This window comes from Balaenoptera borealis, assembly GCF_965194805.1.
Source record: "Balaenoptera borealis genome assembly, chromosome: 2".
Taxonomy (NCBI): domain Eukaryota; kingdom Metazoa; phylum Chordata; class Mammalia; order Artiodactyla; family Balaenopteridae; genus Balaenoptera; species Balaenoptera borealis.
The window spans coordinates 56,432,771-56,458,481 of record NC_138867.1 but is presented as its reverse complement, the minus strand read 5'-3'; the positions used below and the strand labels follow the sequence as shown (position 1 = coordinate 56,458,481).

Sequence of the window (25,711 nt, the reverse complement as noted above, 5' to 3'; positions counted from 1 at the left end):
GCAGTGGATTCTCTACACTTAAATAAACTGCTTCTCTGATAAGTATAAATGATCTAAGTGGTTTTATTCTTGGCAAATTGCTAGTTTTTGAGAAGTTTAGGAAATTTTCAAATGACTTGTTCTAAAAATATTAGGTGGGACGCGTATTCGGGAACTTTGGAGTCAAGTGATCAGACCTGGGGTGAGGTAGAGAGAGAGTGATTCAGGATACAATTTTTATTCTAGGGCTGGGTCCACATGAATGGTGGGAGAAGGATGGTACTGTTAACCCAAGTAATGTGGAAAATCTCTGCTATGTTTCATTTAAATGCCCTGTAATTTTTTTTTACAAAAGGGGTTGTTCTAACATTGTGAGCTCTTGGTTTCTTCATCAGGCAAGGCTGCTGGCCCATCACTCATGATTTCAGTTTCCATTACAATGCTCATTTGCTCCCAGGTTGACTTAGCCTCCGTCTTCTTTGTGGTCCTGCTTAAATGTGCTTGAATTCATCAATGTGCTAGGTTAAGGCTGTGGTCAGACTTAAAATAATTTTTTAAGCTGATAGATTCAAAGACTTCAGAAATGCACATTGGACTTTCCAGTGCATTTATGAAAAATTGAGAATTTGGGACATATATAATAACGATAATGAAAAAAGTTTAATATCTGACTATGCACCATGCATTTCATCAGATGTTTTCATGAACCTTATCTTACTTAATTCTCCATCAGATGTTTCATAAGCCTTATCTCACTTAATTCTCCACTTAAAAATAAATGTAACTACATTTATTATTCACAGATGTGTAAGCAGAGGCTCAGAGAGGTTAGGTCACTTGCCCAAGGTCACCCAGCAGATAAGTTGCAGGGCTTAGATTTGAACCTAGGCTATTCTACTCCAGAGCCTTAACTACTGTCTTTCACTGTCTCCCTTTATTGACCTGGGGCATCTCTCATCAATTTAACTGTGTGATGGCATTTCAGGCTAGCAAGGGATCTCAACCCTGGGTGCACATTGACTCACCTGGGGACCTTTTGAAATATACCAAGCCTAAGCCCAGCCTCCAGAGATTCTGACTTAATTGGAGTTGAGGCCAGTATTGGTATCTTCAGCTTAGGTAGAGGCCAGTGTTTGGTTTTTTAAAAAAGTGATTCCAAAGCTCAGGCAGGCTCTGGGTTAGAAATACATTTTCTCTGAGAAATGGATGCATTATAAAAAAAAAAAAAAAACTTTGGGGGTTTAATGGCTTCCTCTCATTGTTTTCCCCCTGCTCTGAATGCCCTTGCCTTATTTCCCATAGACACTCCTGCCTCCAGAATCAGCTCCTGTAAGAAGTTTTCTAATCATCCCTTCCTTTGTACTCCCTAAGCAATTTCATATTTAGCTTGGCCTAGTTACTGTGCTGAGTGCCTCGTAGTTGGATTTTAATCGATTTACGTATGCTGCATCTTCCCACCCAGTTAATCTGTAGAGTCCTTAAGGGCAGAACTACATCTTCTCCAACTTCTGTTTCGTTTCAGGTACCTTGTTTTGTGCTGTGTGTACAGGTATGTGAAACATGCTGGCTGAGTTAGCAGCAAAACTGCTGTGGGATTTCAGACATGTGGAAGGGTGAGCAAGGGGCAAAGAAGAAAACTAAATCAAGAACTGACAGTCTTGGTGTAATAATCAACTTGTATTTCATGTATGTATTCAGTTGATACTTACTGAGCACGTACTACACAGCAGTCATATTCTAGTGAGAGACACAGAATCATCACGTGGATCCATAAACAGGTCATTTCAGATAGTATTGATATCTTGAAGGAAATAAAAGAAATTAATGTGGAAGAGAGCGACTGGGCAGGAAAGGGGCCTTCGGGAAAATTGGGGAAGGCCTTGCTGAAGGAGAGGATGCTTGAGACTAAAATCTGAGATGTCAGCCATGGAAATTCTGGAGAGTGTTCCAGACAGAAGCCCTAGAGGTAGACATGACTTTGGTTTGTGTGCTTGATGGAGAGAAAGAATGTCATTGTGGGACAAATACTGAACAAAGAGGCTAGTGCAGAGGTCAGAGATGAAGGCTGCGCCAGACTCTGCGGCCTCGAATGTCACAGTAAGGAGTATGAATTTCATTGTGGGCATAATGGAATTTTGAAAAGTGCATGTAACCTAACTGCAATTCACAGTCAACTGATGATGCAAATGCAAATGTATGTGGGTATGTGGGCTGTCCTAATTATTTTATATTTTTGGATGGGGGCCTTAAGGAAATTCTACTAGTGACCTCTAGTGTAAGGAAAGCTTTAGTGTATTTGGTTCTATTTGTTCCTTCAAAACATGGCCCTGACCCAGTGTCCAAATGCCTGAGGGACAGATCATCGACTATGTTTGGTTTTTGTTTTTTTTCTAACTATGCTAAAATGGAGGAGGGGGAAGGAATACCCCTGACAAAATGTTTATCTCATTTTACTTTGGTGGTAATGTGGCAGTAGCAGAGTTGTGGTTCGCTGTGTCGTTTAATAACATCAGTTGACTACACAGCTCAGCTTTCTTTTTCATTATTTCAGTATGAAACCTATAAATAGCAGAAACCTTGTGATAAACATTTGGTGTATTATTTATTGCCTCATAGATTCTGTAAGTCAGGGGGCCAGGCACAGCTTAGCTGGGTCCTCTGCTCAGGGTCTCAGAAGGCTGTAATCAGACTATCTGCTGGGCTACAGTCTCATCTGGAGGCTTAACTGGGGAAGAACCTTCTTCTGAGGTCACTCAAGTTGTTGGGAGAATGTATTTCCTTGCAGCTGTAGGACTGAGTGCCTGGCTTCTTGCCATCTGTCAGCTGGAAGTCATTCTAGAGGCTCCTATCAGCCTCTTGCCATGTGGGTCAGTCTGCTAACAAGACAGAATCTTAAATAACACAACATAATCATGGAAGTGACAGGCCATCACCTTTGCCATATTCTGTTGGGTTAGATGCAAATCTAGGGCCCATACATCAAGGAAGCAGAATACCTAAGGGCATGAATGCCAGAAATACAGGACCAGGAGTCATGGGGGCCATCTTAGAGTCTGCCCACCACACTTGGTTTTATTAAAGAAAGATGTTTGTCTTTGGAGGTTATAACCTACTAATGTAATAAAATTCAGTGGTTGCTGATAAGCAGATGTCTTAAATATTTTACTTTTATAAATGTAAACTTTGTTCTTTTTGGGTTTCCTCTGAAAGTAGAGAGGGAAGTACATCTTTTTTATATGAATTTGAACTGGTTTGTAAACTGACAAACATCTGCACAGTTATTGGTTTTTATGACAGTCCAAGGCTACCTCCTATCTTTTTGCAGTAAGATCACTCCATCCTGTACTATACAATAGCAGCCAAAATAAATCTATGGAATTTCTTAACCTGCCTTTCTAGGAGACTGCTGTCCCTGGAATATTTGCAGAGTGAAGTCCTCTGTGCACACTCACATGATGCTCTGTCATCTTTGGGAGGAGAGCCAATATTATAAAATGTTGCCAGGAAAAATAATGGATCACAGCAAAATAACCTGGGCATGTAACCAGCCTGTGAGTTTGACATGCTTGATGTCCGTATCCTTTTAGCAAAGATTTGCCTTTTATTGCCACTCTTTGCCTAGCTAGTATTTTAGTGGTTCCTTTTGCTTCTGGAAACATCAGCCCCAAGATATTAGATCCAAAGTGTGGTGTTGTCAGGTCAGAAGCAGTATTAAGGAGTAGCTTGGAGGGAGTACCGAGAGTCCCCTCCCCTCCCCATTACCACTGCCCTTTTAAAAATATGGACAGTTGATGTTTTCTCAGACTTACGTGAAATGGTATGTAATTGGGCTCCAAGATAAGACTCCTACACCTACACCCTTCTAACTAGATTGCTGCCCCCACACCTCTCCCATTGAGGTGTTCTGAGACTCCTTTCATTTTAGGTTGATATCAGCTAAGAGAGATTTGGAAGCACACCTTTTTCTTTACACATGCCTTAGAATTCAGAGGGGAAAAAATCATTGTAAATATTGCCTGAAGGACAGATGTGAACTAGCTGCTTCCCAGACCCAGACAACTGGTTTGGTTTCTTCTCTGGGAGGTGGTTGCTGCCAACCTTTTCAAGTTTCCTGGGTCAAAGAAACAGAAGTTAGAACCGGTAAGTGTTGACTAAGACAGATGTGGCAACTTTGATCAGTTAAGTATGAATAAATCAGAAATTCAAGGTTTGAATTCTCTCTGAAATACATACACACTTAGAGGGTAAGGATACAAAGCGTTTGGCAGAATACATCTGCGGAGTTGCCAGCCGTATAATGCTTGATAAATAGCCAGATAGAGTTTGCCAGACCCAAAAGCAGCCAGATTTGCTCGTCTCCACATTAAAGGAACATTAAGGTCTTTATCTATTGACCTGGACCTACTGAAGAAAAGGGAATTTTAGGGTTGAGACTAATGTTTCTTGGAAAAAAATCACCTCCAAATGCCTAATTATTGCTGAGATCTCTGTGTGACATTGCATATCTAATGCCTGATATTCAATGATACACAAGTGTGGAGTCTGCAAATAAGTAAAGGATGTTATAAAGAGGGTAGAGACCAATTTGCCTCATTAGGTCGAGCAAGCATAAGGACAAGTAATGGCCTCTGACTGCAGTAGGGGAAAAGTAAATGAAATGTTAGAAAAGATGGCACTATGTAACAAACAAGGCCACAGCTGCATCAGGATGTAAAATGACTTTCCCAAGAGCCCCAGGTAGAAAGTACACAACAGACAGACTTTTGAAATTCTAAGAAAAAAGAGATGTACTCAAACAATAGTGACAATTATTATTTATTTGTTGTTACTATTACTACCATTTACTAGATACCAAGCATGCACTTGGGCTATGTTCTGTGCTACCCCCTGTGCATATACTACTTATAAACCTAACAGCCCTTCAGCACAAGTATTCAGTTGGTGTGACTTCTTTTATAGGATTCCCGATCAGAATCTAGAAGCCATGTTGTTGTCCGTATGAATCTTAGGTTGCTATGGAAAGGTATCTTCTGAAGAGCCGGGATGCCTTATACCTAGAGGTTCTTGCAGATTTCCAACCATTCAAACACACCGCCTTGCCCAGTCTGACCCAAAGTGATTATAGAAAGCATATCATAGAACCAGGTTAACAACTATGACAGATAGGTGGCCCAGTCTGTGCTCAAATTTGCTAAGAAAATGCAAATATCATTTCTTAGAATTAATGGACCAAAGTATAATATTTCCTAGAATTAATAACCAACTGGTCAATTCTGTACTGATTATGATATGTGAAACATTTTTTATTGGGAGCTTATATAACAGATACTCTTCTAATAGTTTCTATATATAGTAACTCATTTAATCTTTACAATAACCTTATGATATAGTTTTATTCAGGAGTGACTAATATTTGAGATAGCGTTAGAATTGATGAATTGCTGTAACAAGCATCCCCTAAATCTTAGTGGCTTCATACAATAGAAGATTTATTTTGTGCTTAGGTCACAGTCAGTTGGATGGTTGGCAGACGGCTTTTCACATCATGATTTGCAGAGGCAGTAACAGCTATGGGGTCCTCAGAATCGTCTCCTGGATCTTCTGTAATTGGCCAGCAGACAACGAGACAGGAGAAAGAGCATGGAAGATCCTGTGGGAGGTTTGAGGGGTCATCCCAGTAGTGACATAACTACTTGCGCCCACATTCTAATGGTCAGAATTAGTCACAGGGCCCCACACAGATGCAAGGAGAAAATAGGAAATGGGATTTTCCTTTGTTCCCAGCAAGGAAAAGAAACCATGTGGTAAACATACCACAGTGTTTCTGCCCCAGATAGATACTGTGATCATCCCCGCTTTATAGACGAGGGAATGAAGGCTCAAAGGTTCACTACACAATATCACACAGTCAGTGAGTAGAGTGGGGTTACAAAAACAAGTAGTTTTATCCCTGAGCCCATGCATGTAACCACAATTCTACTGCCCAATATAGTAGGGTGAGAAACATTATTCTCAAGGTATCACTATTTCATTTGATAGCTTCACCCCAGGTCTAGCCCCAGATTATTATTTAAATATTTTTTATGATTGGGTAAGTGTGCCATTTACAGAGTCCCAATCACTGGTCATATTATAAGCCAGTTATTCAAACAAAAGAAGATTCCAAACTCTGTAGGAAAACTGAATATCAGCCTTTCACCCCCAACACCCATATGCTTTCCCAGTCTTAGACCCCCCCTCCCACTCAATCCCTACTATTACCACCACCAGCAAAAAAGAAAAAAGAAAGGAAAACAAAGTCCTCACAGCATTTGAGAAGGTCAAAGGGACTTTAGAGAGTTAATGTCTGCCTGCTCCTGAAATTAACCAGACATTTGGCTCTCGTCCTATAATGGATGTTTAAAAATATCAGGCGGTGAGCTCTGAGAGAGTGTAGGCCAGCCTTCAGCCTTGTGCTTCATAGCAGGCTGCTCCACGACTTTCCTTACCCACCACTGCTATTTCTCCTGCGTCCAAACACATCTGAAACCGTATCACTGGGGCTCCCCCGTGGTGCCTTTCCCTGAAGTCTTAGAGACAGCCTCGGGCTGGCCTGCTCAGCCCCCTTGGAGAGCTTCAGAAACCTGCCTGTCAGATGTGTACATGTCAACACGCCACCTGTTCTGGCAGGAAACCAATTTTCTATTTCTTCCTCCTTTGGGAAGTGTGCCTGTTTCTGGCATCTGTCCCCACTTATCCGGCTTCACACACTGAGACAAAGAAGTCGTTTCATTTCTCAAGCCATCTTTCCCACTTCTTAAAAAAAGTTATTGAGTTCTCTCTCAACAGGTCTGTTGGCTCTGTTGTCTTCCTCTACTTTATGTATTTTAAACTCCTCTTGTTTCCGTGTGTAATATTCTTGCTCTGTTTTTCTCTTCTAGTTCCCCTTCTTTGTTTCCGTTTGGAGTCTTCATTCCATCTCTTTTTACCAACTTTGATTATATAAAAGAACCCCTCTTAAGTCATCTAAGAACAACTATTGATCTGAATGGTTTTCATTGTTTTTCTGGAACATTTTGTCATTTATCTTTAGACAAGTTTGATGACTTGCTTGTCTTTCCTTCTCATGGTGCACACTAAGATATAGCCAGTCTGAATGAGAAAGCATGACAATATTAAAATGTGGGCTCACACTACTGATCTGGACATTAAGAAACACTGCTCTCTGGATATTTAAAATAACATTAAACTTCCACTTTTTTCCCCAAACTCCTGCCACCTCTGTTGTTTGAAACATGATTTCTTTGGAGTGTGAAAAGAAACGGGTTCCAAGGAGGTTGCCTCATTGTCGTGTAGGCAGGTCAGATGGATTTTCTTCTTCCTAGAGAGTCATCCTATGATCTTGAAAAAGTGAAGCTGCAGGACAAAAGTGTATTTAGAGAAAGATATTATGGGACCGGAAGCTTAGAGAATTTAACTTCACTTCTGTGACTCAGATGGCCTCCCATTTTAAGAAAGTCATCTGAACACTATGTACTTTGGTTTTGCCTTTTTATAAAAAGGAAGCCAATAAAAATATAGCACCCAAAATACAGGCCCCTAACAAACTTCCAATAAATGGCTCATTAAAATCATCTTCAGAGTTATGTGGGTGAAAGCTTAATGAACTTACCAGCAAGTTTGTTTCCCAGCAATTGGAATTTTGTGAACATTCTATGCCTTCCTCCTTCTATCTCCCCCTGTCAAACCATCAGCCAGTTCTTGTCTTCCAATGAGCAATATTTGGATTTGCCTGATATGTTTCATGGGGCATGAAAGTTTTAGTGAAAAACAGGAATTAGCAGGGTGTGATGAGATTTATGGTGCATGCTCTTGGACATGATGTGGATTTCTTTATCTTCACCCCCTCTGTTCTCTCTATGACACAGTGTCACAAGTCAGTAATCTTGCAAGTTGTCAAGGCAGAGCCCATGGGCTCAAATACTGGCTCCACTGCTGTTTAGCTGTGTGATTTTCAGCAAGATCTATAACCTCTCTAAGCTTTAGTGTCCTCATAAGTAAAGACCTCCTTGCGAGCTGTGAGGACGAAATGGAGGAAAGCATGAGAAGCACTTAACACAGTGCCTGGCCTATAGTTGACGGGCAACAGTTAGCTCTCCCATCAGCTCAGTAGAGAATATTTTTTAAATATTAAACTAGTCTTTCTTCCTCTTCCCTTCAAACATTAATCCCTGGCAAATCCCATTTCCCTAAACTCCTTGGGCCTTTACAGTTGATTGCCACAGGGAAAGAGAGGGTGGGCACACACTAAAACTCCTCAGAAGTTATCATTTAGCTCTGAGTTGAAAAGCTGACATTCTGAGTCTATAGTGTGACAGTAACCTTGAAAGCCAAGCTTTTGAGAAAGAAAAGAACCTTCTACATTGTAAAGCTTCCCTTTACTTAACAGGAGTCAAGCCTGGTAGATTTGGACTCCAGAGCTTTACTTATGAGCCCTAGAAAAAGAAAGAAGGAAGATGTGATGTAAGAAAAAATTTCACCTGACTGAAAGGGAAATTAAGGAAACCCACCAGGTTCCAGAGAGAGGAGTCCAAGAAGGAGGAGAAAAAAAGAGAGTCCAGATGGAATTGAGGATTGTGACTTCACCTTCAGGATGAAAATTCTGGGTGGAAAAAGGTTTGAGAAACCCTGAGAGTAGGCTGACATAGCCCAGACATCTCAAGATAAATAGAGGGAATTCAAAAGCCCTTTAAGGGAGCTCCCTGTTCTCAGTCTAGCACTGGACCATCCGGGTGAGAATTAGAAAGGCCCAAACTCCCCTACATGGCCAGGATGGAGCTCCAGAATCCTCCTGTGTTTCAGTAAAAGAATCAAGAAGTGCTATAGACCACTGAACCAGAGAAGGACAGAGCAAAGTCCAAGAGGTAAGATGGGGAGGTTATTTCATGATGCAGAGTCCTCAGGTCAGGCGACTATGGCAGAAACCACAAACTTCTACCTCAAGTGCTAGGTGCAAATGAGATAAGCTACATCGCACTAGAGACAAGCACGGGCAGCAGAAATAATATCCAAATGGTCATCTGGTGTCAGAGGCCCAGAGCATTCAAGGAACAGCAGAGACAGAGTGACCCAGAAATGGTAACTTTAACTTTTCTCTGCTACCTGTGAAAACAAAGAGCTCCTGAATAAGGTAAGATCTGAGAGAGAAGATGAAGACTCTATGTTTACCTCTGCAAATCTGAATATAATTTATAAATTTCTGACCCTTTTACAAAAATAATCAAGAACTGGACTTATACTGAAGCTGACTTTCAGTTTGCTCATGTGAGTAAGGTATTTGGCATAGGACATCTAACTACATCTCAGACCTGTGGTGAAAAAGAGAAAAACCTTTTGAAAAATAAATTTTGAAGCTCCACAGAATAAAGATGGTAGCCTGCCACAATTACATATGATTTTTTCGTATGAAAGTGGGTCACCTAAGGGCATCCACCAAAACACACACACACCTGTAGACATGCCACTTAGCTACTTAGCTATATGAGTAGTCCTAAACAAGGTTTATGAGTCCTAATCAGATGTACCTCGCTACTTACTGCCTGAAGCATTCCCTGTTTGGGGCTGAAGTAACCCAACTAAAAATATACCTACCAATCCACACCTCCCTGTTGTTTCTAGGACGCTAAGGGCAGAAAAAGTCTCCAAATAGACTTCAAAGAGCCAACAGCTCTTCAGGACACTAATTCACACCAGTATTGTGAAAAGCAGAATAGATGTGTAGCATAGTTACCAATAATGTTACAAACTCAAGGTGTTAGCATGTGAAATGAGGTTGTTATGTTGATGACAGTGATCATATCAACTGTTCCTCCTTACAATCATAGGGTACGATCACGGACACTAAAATTACCAACCAGTCGTTTAGAGCTCAAATTTACAGCACCCATTCAAGATAAATTGGTTCATTTCAACTCAGTGGCATTGGGCAACAGAAAGAATGTGAAGTTCTCAAACTGGTTTGTACCAGCTCAAGCTTGATGAAGTTCTGGGCAAATGGTTCTTTCAGACATTGCTCAACTAGGACATCATTTCTGCTCTTGTCAGAATGGAAATCCCAAAAGCACATATTTTAGAGTCCACAGACGGTCTGTAGAGTGTATTTCAGTAACTCCTAAAGCTTCACTGTTGGAAAATTCTTTATTTTGTAACCCAAGTCTCCCAGCGTCATGAGGAGTCACTAGGTCCTTGAATGGCCATCAGTCTTATTCCAAGTCTCCATCTTGGATACAACAGTCCTGTCTCTTCCTCAAGTATTTCTAAACATTCCTAGATGGCTTACATTCCTGGTGGTTGCTTATTGTCTTAGTTAGGAATTGGGTATGCCTGCCTGTAACCAGAACTTAACTGCTGTGGTTTAGACAAACAGAAGGAGAGATGTCTTTCTCACACTTCAAGTCTTTGAAGTTCCAGGCCCCTTCAGTATTTCTTTCCTCTGTCCTTAACACAAGGCTCTTGCCTTATTCTTGTTGCTTAATGGTCACAAGATGGCTGTCCCTTTTCCAAGCTCAGGTCTTTGCTCTCAGCAGAAAGAGGAAAGGACAAAGAATTAAGGGCAACACCTGAAGCAGGAAAGCAAAACTTTCCCAGAAATCCCCCGCAGACTTTTAAGTATGTCTCAATGGCCCAACATGAGTGGCAGTATTTTCCCTGAAGCCTGGGAAAGCAAGGGTTTCAGTGAGGTGCATTCCCACCTGAAGAAACAAAATATGAATGGGGTTGGTAAGGAAAAAGGGGAGCATGGCAGCTGAGCCCCCAGCAGTGTCTGCCAGCCTTCCCATCCCTCATCGTGAGCCCCTGCTTCTGGCTTCTCCACCCAGGCCAGGTCTCCTAACTGCGGGCAGGGGAAATCTAACCCTAGATACCAAATGTGAATGCCTCAGTGGTGGCCTTGCCTCCTCGCGGGGGTGTGGCCTCCTGGCCATTACTTCCTGCTCCTCCAGCCTGACACCATATTGCTGAGACCACTTTATTTCCTTATTCATTCAATTAACAAATACTCTTGAGCAACTTCTATGTGTCAAGGACTGTTCTAGATACGAGAGATATGGAAGACACCAAGATCTCAAGGCCATACCCTTCATGGACCTTACATTTAATGGGAGAAATTGGGTTTCTGCCCCCCAGTTGTCCCCTTACCCGGGCACGTCCGTGCAGGACACAGCCTGCACCACTGTTTATTCCCCTGATGACCCTGCTCATTCCCCAGGGATCAAGGCTTCTGGCCTCCTCTCTCTCTCTACCAGAAGAAGAAGTCAGAAAAAAGGAAAAGCACACAACAAACATTATTTTTTTTCCGAAATGAACCCACTGACCTGTTCCAAGTCTCTTATGTTGTTCAACAGGATATTTACCATCTCAGTCTGAAGCACCTGCCTCTGGGTCACTCCCTTTGCTCAGAGCTTCCTCAGGAAGAGTATTTTCACTTTTTTCCTGCATGAGAGACTTTGCTTTAAACACCAGTTCCGGTTTGCACCTTTACAGCCACCAGGAGTTCAGGAGATGTGGGATCCCATCCAACATATATCTCATGGAGCTTCCTCACAGAGCAATTCTGCCCACTGAGAGTTCACAGCTTAATTTCCTGGGCACATTTGCATTGACAGTCTGTGTGTTCTGAAGCTCCTTCATAAAATTCAAATTCAGGTTTTATTTGAGTCTAGTTGATGTGTTGCTTTGAACCTCTTCTTCGATTAGGGAAAGGGGATGATAAAATCTCAGGCCTGACTTACCCCCACTAACTCAGGACCCCATGTATAAAGGAAATATGACAGTGTCAGAGGCATCATATGCAAAGGTATTCAAAGAGAAAGGGGGTCCTTGAGGAGGTTTGAAGGTTCTGTGTGCAGGGGATCAAGGGTAATGTGGTTGAATTTATAAATTTCTCAACTTCCCAACGTATACTCCTTACCAAACTGCCTCATCTCCAGCTCCCATGCTCTGTTTTGTGTTCTCTGTCCCAACTAAACATGGGATTTCCTTCTCTCATTTCAAAACCTTCCCTCAAGTGCTTTTCCCTGCTCTCTGCCAAGCACATCCTTCAAATTCATCGCTCAGGATATTCCTCCTCCTTAAACTTGGCACATGCATGCCAGCCTCCCTGTCTTCACCCTGCTCAGCCTGACTCTCCCTTGGCACTTGTATATAGCTGTGTCCAACTACCCATCACTTGCCCCTTTACTGATGGCTGTGCTGATTCATCATGAAATGATACAACTCAGAAAAGGGACATCAGGGTCGTCTACATCCTCGGGAACTCCCCATTATAGATTGTGTAACTCCTTGCCCAAAATAGCTCATCTGTAAATGAGGCCGCTGCAGGTTTAAGATGCAAATTTTCTCTTCGGCAGGCTTGATATTCTAGGCAATTTACATTGGAGACTGCAGAGCAGTGGGTGTGTAACTGGTTCCAACCTGTCTGGGTGGTGACGCAATCGTGGGGAGGCCATCTGTGTTTCCTCCATCTGCTGAAGCTTCTCTGCGCCTAAGCAAGTGCAATAAACCAACAGCCTCGCCTCTCTGAGCAGCCTTCTCCGACTGGACCACTCCTCTTTGGGAGTCCACGGACTCTGAGGCTCCAGAGCTGTAGGTCTACAGATGGATCACGGTTCCATGCACGTGCCAATAAAGAATTGCAGAACCTCTGAGCCTCAGTTCCCTTATCAATAAAATGGGATGATTATGTATTCCTCATAAGTTTGATGTGAAGACTGTGTGAGAAAATGTGCAATGAAACCCTTTGTACGTTGCAGGTGCTGAGCATTGTTAATTCTCTGCCCCTCTCTATCATATTCTCCTGCCGGGATATTCATTGTTCGTTTGCATGAAGTCTCATTTCCCCTCCATTATTGTGAACCCCTCCAGGACAAAAGTCATATCTTATCTGTCTTTACATAGGGAAGAGTAGGATGATAGAAGGAACATAAAACCATCTTGGTCATGGACCTGCCATTCACCATCTGTGTGACATTGGGCTAGTTCATTTGTCAGTAAAACAGGGGGTTTGGTTTAGAGGATTGCTAAGGTCTGTGTGTCTGACCTAAATCCCCTAAAGAACTTAGTAAATGGGCATCTAGGAAGTGTGAGACCCAAGACTTTTTAATAGGTGAATAGGAGAATGTCCAATATCTTAATGGCATTGTGGTCACACTGGGAGTTCCTTCCTAATGGGCAAGCCCAGCAGACTAGAGAGCTTGATCCTGCTGCAGCTTCTCAGGCCCACAGAAAGAAGGTGTCCCTTGGAACTGAAGCCCCACCCCAAGCCAAATTCTAAGAACCAGGAAAACATGTCACAAGAGTACACACCCTCCCCTACATCACATCCATTCAACTGCCCAGCAAGACTGATGTAAGGATGCTGGTGGGAATGACGGATTGAGAGATAGGAGTCTAAATTCAGGCTCTGCTATCTCCCTTCCATTTTTTTTTCTCACAGCTGATGCTGGAAGCTAAGGTACACAACTGGTGAGCAAATGTTTGGTACTTTCCCCACCCACTGATAGTATAATGAAAGTCAGTATTGATGCTGAGAATTGCTTTGAATTATCAGGTAAAAAATGCTGTATGGGTCAGATTATAAAATTGCCAATTCTATGACCATATCTTTACACAAGGAGAAAGGTTTTTCCCTGTGTCACGCCATTTATTTAAAGTTATACACAACCTGACAAATTTGCTATACAACCAATCAATTTAGATAGTATCTTTGAGCCTGTATTAAACAAAGCTGGGATGAAGGTTCCTGTTCTTGGCTTGTTCCTGGTACCATCACAAGAATATCTACCACATTTGTTTCTAATGAGCTTGTTTGGATCTTTCCGTAAGAATGATAAGACACAGGATCACTCCAATGCAATGTCATTTCTGTCTCTAAGACCAGGAACCTCAAACATTACAAGTTTCTATAATTAATTGAAATTGGCCAAAGGTCAAACTAGTGGGAGGAAGGGGTTGTAAATTAGTCACCAAAGGGAAATGACTTATCCAGCTCAAAAGATAAGTTAACCTACCTGCGGCCCTAACCTCCATTTCAGCACAGTCCTCGTTTGGAAATCTGGACTGGAAGGCAGTAAGGTAAAGAGGTGTAACTCATTCTAAGATGTGAGCTCCTGGCGATTTTCAATTTTCACAAATTCTTGAGTTTAAGAATTTGCAGAAGGACTTGGAAACAGATGTTATGAAGACTGCCAACTCAAATGCACCTAGGCGTCACTAATATATCCTGCTTCATCAGTTTGGAATATGAAATAACCTCGCATTTCTTTGAAAGTTCAATTTATAATAACTTTAATCCCCTGTGCTCACTGAGAAGAGAAGTCTATACTTTCTTTCCTGGCCATTGCTCATGAGGAGACTAAGAACCCAAGTCCACAAAGGACCCAAGTCCACATTCACTCAGGGAAGATGATGACAGCTCTTGCTGTGTCTCTACTGAAAGCATTAGTGCATCGGTCTAGTGCAAGCAGAAAGGCTGCCGCCACCAATCATCTGGGGTCAGGGAGGTCAGCAGGGCAGAGTGCTTCTCCTTAGAGTGCCATGTTCTGCTCAGCTATGAGGCTCCGTGCCATGGCAAGTGGGGTTCCAGCAGGGGAAGTCTTTGTGATCAGTCCTCTTTCTCACATCCTCAGCTATTTTCCACTGGGCATGGACACTGTATGAAGATGACTGAATCAGGAAAGGACAATATCAGTGCCAGACTAGCTCTACTCTTGGACCATCTTGATCCTGTTCTTGAACTGAAGGCACTTGAATGTACCTGATGGTGAGTTTCCCCTTGAGCCCCACCCTAATGACTTATCTTGCCAAGTTAATTCAATTTAAAACATTTCCATATTTCAGAGATGTTCTAATAACTTGGAGTATCTAAAACAAGGACTTTGAGTCTTGTTTCTCTTCAACCTCCAAAGAATCCTCCAAATCCCATTATAAATACAAGATTGGTACTTAAAGGAGTGCACTGTCTAATGCCATTGCCAATAGCAGTCAAGCACTAAGACTTTGTCAGGTCAGGGAATACCCTCTTACAACCCTTCCATGTGAACCCTGGGAGAGCACTAGCCTTACATCAACTGAACCTCTCATATAGCTCAGCCCAGAACAAAATTGCCTATGTCAAAGTGATTTGATAGCTAGAATCAGAAACAGCAACTTTTAAAATGGCCTTTTTCAAATAGTAATAATGAAATAATAATTTTAAGTCCTACGTCATTGGGTGATAAAGACACACTGATAGTTTGTGGGAATTGACTACATGCTGAGTACTTTCATACATATCATCCTTATTAATACTCAGTGAAAAGGAAAGAGGAAGAAGGGAAGAGCCCTGAGCCCCCAGATGTGCAGATACTATGTTAGTCCTGACGTACTTTGTCTCGTTAGAAAGCTAAGGCTGAGAGAAGTTAAGGAACCTGTCAGTGTTCACACAGCCAGTACATGGCAGAGCTGGGATTCAGAATCAAGTCTTCGTAACTCCACCATCCATGTCTTAACCGCTGTACCCTAAGGCCTCTCTGGCTTAGCAATGAGGTAAGTTGTTACCTCATCAAAGCGGCACAAAAAACAAGGTATGAGGTCCATCTAAAATTCTATCTCCGGGCTTCCCTGGTGGCACAGTGGTTGGGAATCCGCCTGCCAATGCAGGACACAAGGGTTCAATCCCTGGCCCGGGAAGATCCCACATGCTGTGGAGCAACTAAGCCCCTGCGCCACAACTACTGAGCCTGCACCCTAGAGCCCACGAGCCACAACTACTGAAGCCCGTGCGCCTAGAGCCCATGTTCTGCAACGGGAGAAGCCACCGCAGTGAGAAGCCCGCGCACCGCAATGAAGAGTAGCCCCCGCTCACTGCAACTAGAGAAAGCCCATGCGCAGCAACGAAGACCCAACACAGCCAAAGATAAATAAATAAAATAAATAAATAAAAATTCTATCTCCTTCTCTCCTTGTAGCTCTGTTCCATGCCAGGTGTGCTTTGGTGATTAATGCTTTTGAAGCTCTGGGTGTGTCCAGATGATCTGCTATCTACAGCACACAAATGGGAAATTTCAAGATGGTGTTCTTTAACAGGCTTGCCACCAAATGCTGTCAGAAAACTAAAATTGTCCAGGCTATTTTGAGACCAAACTCAAAGTTTTATCCAGCTTCTCCTCAAAGTAAATTGACATCCATGAATCTCAGAGCTGTTCTCTGCCTCACATTTTAGTTGGAGTCATATAGCTAGAGTTTGTTCAAATTCATGTCCCTGTGTTGACCCTAATGCTTCTGAAAAGCCCAGTGGAATTACAGGGTCTCAGGTGGAATTGGGGGCCTGCCTTCATTTGCTTCAAAATAAAGATAAGAGTTGACTCAGAATGTGAACACAGAACCAGGAATAAAATTAGAATCGCCCATTTTATGTTTACACACCACATAAGCTGAATGTGGGTGTAGCTTGTTTACTTTTAAGTATAAATTACCAAGTTTTCCCACCTTGAGATAGAAACCTGACCTGTGAGACAGAATTTTCTCTTCTTCCCTCCTTTTCTAACAAGTAAGGATGGCTCAGTGAAATGTGTGTTGGTTTTCATTCCAGGTGAGAAAGTAGAAGTAAGCCTGAAAATTCTGAGTAATGCATCTAAGATGCATCTGAGACCAGACTGGACGGGACACTAAAACAAACAGTAACAAGGACCGGAAATGTCACCCCCCCACACCTGCCCCATTATTGGCGCTTGACACTTGGCCCTGGGTCCTGACGTCCTCATAGTCACTGTGTAGCCCAGGAAGTGATGCAGGGCGACACACACAGAGAATCTTTTCCTGGAAATGGGTTTGGAGGACAGCTTATTATACACAGTAAGCCCTTGTGTATGTGATTGAAAATAAACTCAGACAGTGCATCAGGTTACAGTTATGTGTTGAAAGGCGAAAATCCACTTATCCACGTGCCCTGACCGAAGACTGCCCGAGCCTGGAATCCCATCCCAGGACCTCAGACTAAGTGATCAGACACTTCTTTATCCAGAATCCAGTGACTTAGGGATAGACTTCCATGGAATTTAAACTTAGTTTAAAAAACACATAACTTTTTGGGACTTCCCTGGTGGCGCAGTGGTTAAGAATCCGCCTGCCAATGCAGGGGACGTTGGTTCTATCCCTGGTCCGGGAAGGTCCCACATGCCGCGGAGCAACTAAGCCCATGTGTCACAGCTACTGAGCCTACACTCTAGAGCCCACGAGTCACAACTTCTGAGCCCACGTGCCACAACTACTGAAGCCCGTGAGCCTAGAGCCCGTGCTCCGCAACAAGAGAAGCCACCGCAATGGGAAGCCTGAGCACTGCAATGAAGAGTAGCTCCTGCTCACCGCAACTAGAGAAAGCCCACAAGCAGCAACGAAGACCCAACACAGCCAAAATAAATAAATAAATAAATAAATACATTTATTAAAAAAATAAAATAAAAATAAAAAACACATAACTTTTTGGGTCTTTTAAAGAAAGGAGACCATGTTGTATGAGATGGTCACATGATCTTTTATCTGTCAGCTTGTTACTGGTTACCCAGATGCCACTGTGGAGGGACTATTCTGGGTCATCTTTCACATATTTTCCTCCATTCATTGTTCATGATATTATCCAGTCACAGCGTGTTTGTTGGCCCTAAGCTGTATGAATGAAAAATATGACAAACTTTCAAGCTTTGTCCCTCCAGACAGAAAAAAAAAATCATAATTTTTTTATCATTGCTTTTGATACTCTAATGAAGTTCTTGTTAAGGAAATAATATTTCTGGACCAGAAAATGGTGTATATGTGTCAGGATGTTATGTCTTTTCTTCCTCCATGATGTACATCTCAGTTGAAATGTTTCCTTCCTGTCTTCCTTTCCCATGCTGTACAACTATAGTTCTGGAGCTGACTGTATAATTTCAAGAAGATAATTTTCTATCAACTTAAAACACTTCGGAGGACTCAGGAAAAAGTCTTTTGGCACCTACTTAGGGAGAACTATTATGCTGGTTGCAGTAACATTTTGGAAATAAGAAGTGTCTTTAGTCTTATGATTACATAAATTTCTACTTGGCAAACAAGGATTGTTCTGGCACTGTGGGCCTAGAATTTAAGACATCATCTTTTTTACCTAAATTCCTTTTCTGTAAATCTACATTGTTGGTGAGGACACAACCCAGGGGAGTATTTGTTGTAATTCAGTGCTCAAGAATATGGACAAAGGTTCAGGGGACTTAAATATTTTAAATTATTTTAGCAGGTACAGAGGACTGGGAAGGAGGGAATCACAGCTTCTCATTCAGTTAGCCCGTGGACAGCTACAGGAGAGAGCTCTAGGGCCCACGGGGGGAAGCATGGCTCCTGTATTTTCATAATAGGCTCCCTGAAACAGAAACATTTCAGGTAGTAAATGAGTCCCAGTGGCAGCTTAATGCTATAAAAAGAGTTAGAACTTTTGCCCTAAGTATAGGTTCCCAGCCTGTGCACTGTGGGCTCCTGGCAGTCTGCAGTTTTGTAAAGGATGAGAAATTGGGTAGAAAATAGCCTGGATGATATGTCTCATACAGTTGTGTCCTAGGTCAACTAACATAGTGGTTAAGGCCCTGGAGCCTTACAGGTTTGAATCTTGGCTACGCCTCTTACTGGTCATATGGCCCCGAACAAGTTATTTCACTTCTGAGTGCTTCCGTTTCTTCATTTCTGCAAAATGTGGACTAGTGTCACATACTTAGGAGTCAACACACTTTAGCTATTGTTTAGTATGGGCTAGTGTCACATACTTAGGAGTCAACACACTTTAGCTATTGTTTAGTATGGGCTAGTGTCACATACTTAGGAGTCAACACACTTTAGCTATTGTTACTGTTTGATAGACATATAAGTGGCTGCCATCATGATAAATTAAAAAGACATTCAGGGACTTCCCTGGTGGCACAGTGGTTAAGACTCCATGCTCCCAGTGCAGGGGGCCCAGGTTCCCTGATCCCTGCTCAGGGAACTAGATCCCACATGCATGCCACAACTAAGAGTTCGCATGCCACAACTAAGGAGCCCATGTGCTGCAACTAAGGAGTCTGCCTGTTGCAACTAAGACCTGGTACAACCAAATAAATAAAATAAATAAAAAATAAAATAAATTAAAAAAAAATTCATTTGAATGTGATTTCATCGCTACTCTTTGCAAATATATAAAGTTTCAGTGGATGGAAACCAAATGTAGGATTACCATCATATGGGAGATCCTTGTTCTCAGAAAGGGATAGAAGGAATAAAGAGGTGGGGCTGAGTTATCCTAAAATAGAGATGATATATATGGCAGGCAAGGCCAATGTCTCCCATTAAGCACAGTAGATAGATAGTCTAGGACTCATGATACTTTTAAGAGCTCATAAAAATGTTCTTTTAGGGGGCTTCCCTGATGGCGCAGTGGTTGAGAGTCTGCCTGCCAATGCGGGGGACACGGGTTCGAGCCCTGGCCTGGGAAGATCCCACATGCCGCAGAGCAGCTAGGCCCGTGAGCCACAATTACTGAGCCTGCGCGTCTGGAGCCTGTGCTCTGTAACAAGAGAGGCCGCGATAGTGAGAGGCCTGCACACCGCAATGAAGAGTGGCCCCCGCTCGCCGCAACTAGAGAAAGCCCTCGCACAGAAACGAAGACCCGACACAGCCATAAATAAATAAATAAAATTTTTAAAAAATGTTCTTTTATTATTTATTTATTTAATAAATTTATTTATTTTATTTTTATTTATTTTCGGCTGTGTTGGGTCTTTGTTGCTACTCCCGGGCTTTCTCTAGTTGCAGCAAGCGGGGGCTACTCTTCACTGCGGTGCGGGGGCTACTCTTCACTGCGGTGCGCGGGCTTCTCATTGCAGTGGCTTCTCTTGTTGCAGAGCACGGGCTCTAGAGCTCTCTAGTAGTTGCGGCGCACGGGCTTAGTTGCTCCGCGGCATGTGGGATCTTCCCAGACCAGGGCTCGAACCCGTGTCCCCTGCAATGGCAGGCGATTCTTAACCACTGCGCCACCAGGGAAGCCCATAAAAATGTTCTTTTAAAATTAGAAGAAATGTTTTAATATGTAATATTAGCATAGAACTTTTGCATATAATTTTAATATTTTTATAGGGGAAGGGTCCAATGAAGACAAAAGTATTAGGGCCCATGGAGGTCATAATGTTGCCCTGACTTGGCAAGTGCCTCTGTTACATTTGCTCATGTACTTCTCTGTGTCCCCTACCGAATGGGGAGATCTTGGAGCAGAGACTGCATCCTCTTTGCCACTGTACACGCAAAGCCTGTTGTGGTGCCTGGCACATAATAGGCAGCCAATAAATATTTGGTGAATGAAGGAAATGATTAGCATTTTGGGTCACATGCAACAAGCGTGATGCCCTGGAAAGAAGGTTGTTGCTAAGTCTCTATGCGAGCCAGTCTGAGGGCAGCCTAGAAGCGCATTTGAAAGTGGTGTTCTATGTTCCGTGGATGAATATTTAAAAGGATGGAAAAGTCATTGAGTAGGGCAAAAGAGAGAGAGAGACATATTCTGTTTTCTCTGGATTTTCTTTAGACCGGTCTTTGCATGAAAGACTGAAAGTTTAGGTCCGACTGGGGCCCAGCTCCTGGGAAGGGAGCCCTCAGAGGTGGGTCTTGGAAGAGTGAGGCTATTTGTAGCAGAAGGGTCAATGCTACTGCAGAGATTTGAGAACACCCTCCCAACCCTCCCTTAGAGCTCTTCTGGGTCCTCCACTGCCTGAGGCAGGGAAGGCAGAAGGTACCTGGAGGTAACACCTCCAAGAAGCCAAGCTCTGTATGGTAACTAAGAACCAATCCAATTGGAGTCAAGTTGAAACATCAAGGTTCTGATCAGAGATCACTGTGAGCTGGATCCACTTCATGGAACACTGAGAGGTGGTAGAGGAGATCTGGGAGGGGGACAGAACTGGGGAGAAGAGTGGAAAAAATCAGGGTAACTAAAGTCGGGGGGAAAAAGGAAAATATTTTTTGCTTTGGATTTTTAGGTGAATTAAAATCTTTTGCTTCAATTCTTGTATTCAAAAATACTTCAAATACACTGTGATCTACTTACAATCGGGAACATCATACAGAAATCAAAATAAGTAACGATATGAATGATTCTTAACAATAAAATACTTAGTTTAAAAAAGTCCCAAAGTATTATATATAGCCTGATAACTTGAGAAATTTTTATATGGAGAATTTTAAATACTATAATTTTCTCTATGTACCCACCACTCAGCTTCCATCTTGGCTGATCTTGCTTCATCTATATGCTTCGGCCCTCCTTTATTATTATTATTATTATTATTTTCCTCCTTTATTATTTTGAAGAAAATCTCAGTCATCAGAGAATACCATTTTTATAATGTTAAAAATAACTAAAATTTAAAAAATATTTTCATGAATACAGTACATGCAGTAAAACTATCAAAAGAAACTCAAGGCCTTGAGAAGCACAGCACTTTGGATGACAGTGACTGAGGGTGAGGGGAGTGTCCTTGTGTAGATTAGCGTCTGAGATTTTGTTTTGAACGACCAGTTCTGGGTACTTACCACCTTGTTAAGAATACTGCTTAAAGAATTAGCTAGACACATAAAAGTAGATCATTCAAGAACCAACATGGAAGAGTACATGAACCAAGCATTCAAATTCATCCAATTCTGTGCACTACAAGTCCCATTGGTCCCCTTTTCTGTCTGAGTGAATGAAGTCATCATTGCCTTCCTTCTCGAAGGTGACTACGGTGTGTGCCAGACGAGGACTTTGAGTCTAGCTTGTCTGAGGTCCTGGTTAGATGGGTTGGACTATGCATCCATAAGCATGCCCTGGTCCTTTTTGCTTTAACCCACTTCACTTTGCCTTACTCCTGCCTGAATTCTGGGACCTAGAACCACAGCTGGGTAGAAGAGGCAGCAGAATAATTGCGTCCTGCACAGGAGAGGCACATTCATTACAGCCAAATGTACCGTGAGGGCTCCAATAAGATGCCTGTGCAGCGAACTTTATTTCTGGCAGGAGAGATTTCAGAGCAAGGGGGAAGATAGGGAGGAAGGAAGAAGAGAGAGAGGAGAGAGGTGAAACAGAATGACAGAGAAAGAAAGCAGGGAGAGTGTTTACTCATAGCTATTTACAGTATATATTTTCTCAATCCAAGATGTATTTCAATGGATTAATTTGAAGAACTGTTCAAATTTGAACAGTTCTTGAAATTTTAAGAACTTTCAGCCTATGTCCTGACTTGAGTTTTGGATGTCAATACAATTTTGGTCAGTTGAATTGCTTGATTTAATTAACTCTGAGCTGTTAAGTAAAGGGGTGGGGGCAGAGTGTAATGCATTGAGACCCCCTCTTTTAACCCATGTTCTGACCTATTGAGCAGGTCATGTAAGCTCTCTGGGTCTCAGTTTCCACATCTGTTCCACATCTGTGAAAACAAGGAGGATGGACTAGAAGATTCTACGATCCATTTCAGGGGTGACATTTTGTGATTTTCAGTGCTTGAACAGACCATAAATAGCACAAACAAGGGTATTTCACAGGGATTTAAAAGACCAGTACGTTTGGTCTCTGACTCCCCAGACTGATGTTCTGTTTCTATACATGCAGTAGCTTAGGTCTTGAGCTCTCATGTATTTCCACATTTTCTCATGACTTGCAACCTTAAAAGGAAATGAGAGTTATAAAATCTTCTCCACAAAACCCTGTGTTAAATGGAGCAAAACTTTTCTTAAATAAGGAAGAGTTCTCTGAATGGGAACAGCCACTAAATCAACCTCAGATTCTAGGTATTCGCTAACACAAGTCACAGGTAGAAAATGTCTCTCTAGTTTGGAGAACCATAGGATACTGAGAACCAGTCCTGAAATACACACACACACACACACACACACACGCACACACACACCACATTTATAATTGAAGGAAGTATCTTTTTTCAGTCCGTGCAGTCTGATTTAGGGCCCAGAATCATGGCTCTTCTATCTAGAGAGGAACAGGTGACAAGGCATTAGATGCTGTGCTTAATATGTGATGAAGGTCAAATCAGTAGGAGAAACACAGTATTTAATAAATAGTGCTGGGATCACTATTTGTTCATTTGAAAAATGTCAAGTTGAACCCTTAACTCACATTATATACTTAAATGCATTCCGTATGGACTAAAAAATTAAATAGAAAAGTAAAACTACAAACTAAGTAGAAAAAACATGTATATGATTTTGGATTGAGAAGCCTTTTCCAAGACAGAAACTATGAAGAAATAGGTGGATAAATTTGACAACCTAACAATTTTATATTTCTGTACATCCTAAAAATATAAAAGTTAAAGGCACAGGACAAACATGATAAAGAATCAATATCTCCCTGATAGCAAGAATTCTTATTAGTCAATTCAGAAAAGATAGCCCTCCAAAAGAAAAAAAAAATTGGCATAGGCAATTGGCAAGAAAGAAGTACAAAAGAACCTCAGAGATAATCAAAGTAGAATAAATTAAAACAACAAGATACTATTTTGCCCATAAAGTTAAAGAGTTAAAAGACTGATAATAGCCTTGGTAATGGTGTGGTGAAGTTAACACTCTAAGATTAGATTTACTCCTGGCTTTAGTATAAAATCTTAGGAAAGGCATGAAAGCTTTCTGAGCCTCAACTTTCTCATCTCTAAAATGGGGCACATGATAGTCTCACTCACAGGGCCAGTGTAAAGATTAGATGAGATCATGAATTTTAAAAAGAACTTAGTAAATTCGAAAGTAATAGACACACAGCTATACAAGTATAATATACAGGTCTAATTATTGCATCTGATAAACCAAGTGGACCAGTGCTATGCCTCAAAGAAAAAAAGGGAGATGGAGGGGTAAGTAAACTTGCTTTCTTGATGCCATATTTAAGCTATTGTACTACTCAGATAAGTTCCTTGAAAGAGCTGTGTGGCATTGAAGCTTCAGTAAGCTACAGTTTAGAGGTGCTGCTAACAAGGACTGAGGCAGCTGGATATTGTTGTAGGAGCAGCAGACACAAAGAGGGCCCTAAAAATGATGTTGGCAGGAGTGGATGCCCCAAACCACCATTCATTGGCAGCAACCATGACAAGAAGTAGTGATGAAGCCACTTCCAATGACAGAAACTTCCCCAGTGGAGCACCTGCTGAGTGTGGTCCCTGGTACAGGACTGTGTCCAAGGGGAGGAGCCACCAGCAGCGAGGTCAGTAAGCCTGGCAGGAATTACCTTCAGAGCTACCACTGAGAGTGGCGGCTCAGAGACGGCACTGTGGAGATCCCGGGGGAGGTGGAGACCATTGGTCTTCTGTGTAGTAGTTAAAACATGTGGGCTTCAGACCAGGCTTCCTGGGTTCAAATCCTGATTCTACCAGGATTTGTGTGACCTTGGGGAAGGTCTCTGTGCATCACTTTTCAGAGTTGTTAAATGTAGATAATAATTGCATCTAACTGATATGGTTATTGTGAGAATGATATGAGTTAATACACATAAAACACTTAAAGATTCGTGGACCATAATACATGCCTCACTCATGTTAAGTATATATTATTGCTGTGGTTATCGGTAATCCTACTACTATCACTACCATAATCTTCTTTAAGAGCGACTAACAGCTTCTCACTAGGAAACTTGGCATCACTGGAGGCTTATATTTTTGGTTTTCATCTCCATGCAAGACCTAGAGCTCCTCTATTTTTCCAAAAGGAAAGAAGGTCTAATAAAAGAGCTTTAATTGTAGCAGTAGATTATTCCCCTTGCTACATAGAGAAGTATTCATCTGTCATTTGACTCCACCTCCTCTTTTCCATGGAAAGAAAGGAAGTAAAAGTCTTCAGCCTGCACTATGGGAACTTACAGCATTCACCAAGATGCAGCAGCCTCTCACATCCACCAGAGACTCCTTTCAGGTTCACAGTCTCAAATCCATGCTCCAAACAAGTGCCCCCAGTGGGAGGACTATTACTGTACTCCAGCAATAGAGAAGCCAAGTATAACTTCTGTTTCATGTATCAACAGTAAGTTCAAATATCTCAACCATGAATATTTCCTAGAGAATATCCCATGATGGTTTTGGAATTTCCAATATAGAGGAGCTTGATAAAAAATGAATGAGAGCAGGTCAAACTTCACTTCCCAAATGACTTTGCCCTTCCCTTCTAGGCCAAAGTGTGCTTTGTGCCCTGGTGTTAATGGTGCTATAAAGCAAAACCTTTTCCCTATGTAATTTAGAAATTAAAAAGATTTGAGAAACTAATTTTAAAATACAGCATTTGGGTGACTGTGACCAGTGACATGTGCAGAGTGAACCTGCATTCAGGGATGTCTGATCCCTACCGCCCCAAGGTTGGTGCTATTTAACAATTATAACTGCCAATCAGAAGAATGCTCACTATAAGATGTCCCTATTTAAGGCATGTAATTGGAATAGCAATTAATTATTCATGTCATAAGAGAGAGAGAGTGTACTTGCTACGACCAATAGTTCCTGGTATGGAAAAAGGAGAGGCTCAAGAGATGGTCTGGGTCATGCCCATGTCATCAGACACACAAGGTACCTTCATCTCTACTCTAAAAATGAAATCACCAAGGTTTCAAGAGGTTAATTGACTTGTCCAAGATCACTCCGTTAGATCATTATTAGTGTGAGGGAATAAAGGTGAAAGAAAGAAAATAACTATTTGCCCTACG

General features: G+C 42.0%; 1 long non-coding RNA gene across 3 annotated transcripts in view; it reads left to right on the top strand.

Annotated features, from left to right (window-relative positions):
• The window catches only part of LOC309619402, a 576,205-nt gene that overhangs the window by 509,189 nt on the left and 41,305 nt on the right, over nt 1–25,711 (top strand). The window contains exons 6-7 of one of the 3 annotated variants that reach the window (XR_014238931.1): nt 1,502–15,540; nt 15,628–15,939. This is a non-coding gene — a long non-coding RNA (uncharacterized lncRNA). Of the gene's footprint in view, nt 1–1,501; nt 15,940–25,711 lie in introns of those variants that run through there. The other 2 variants (XR_014238930.1, XR_014238932.1) reach the window with 2 other exon arrangements.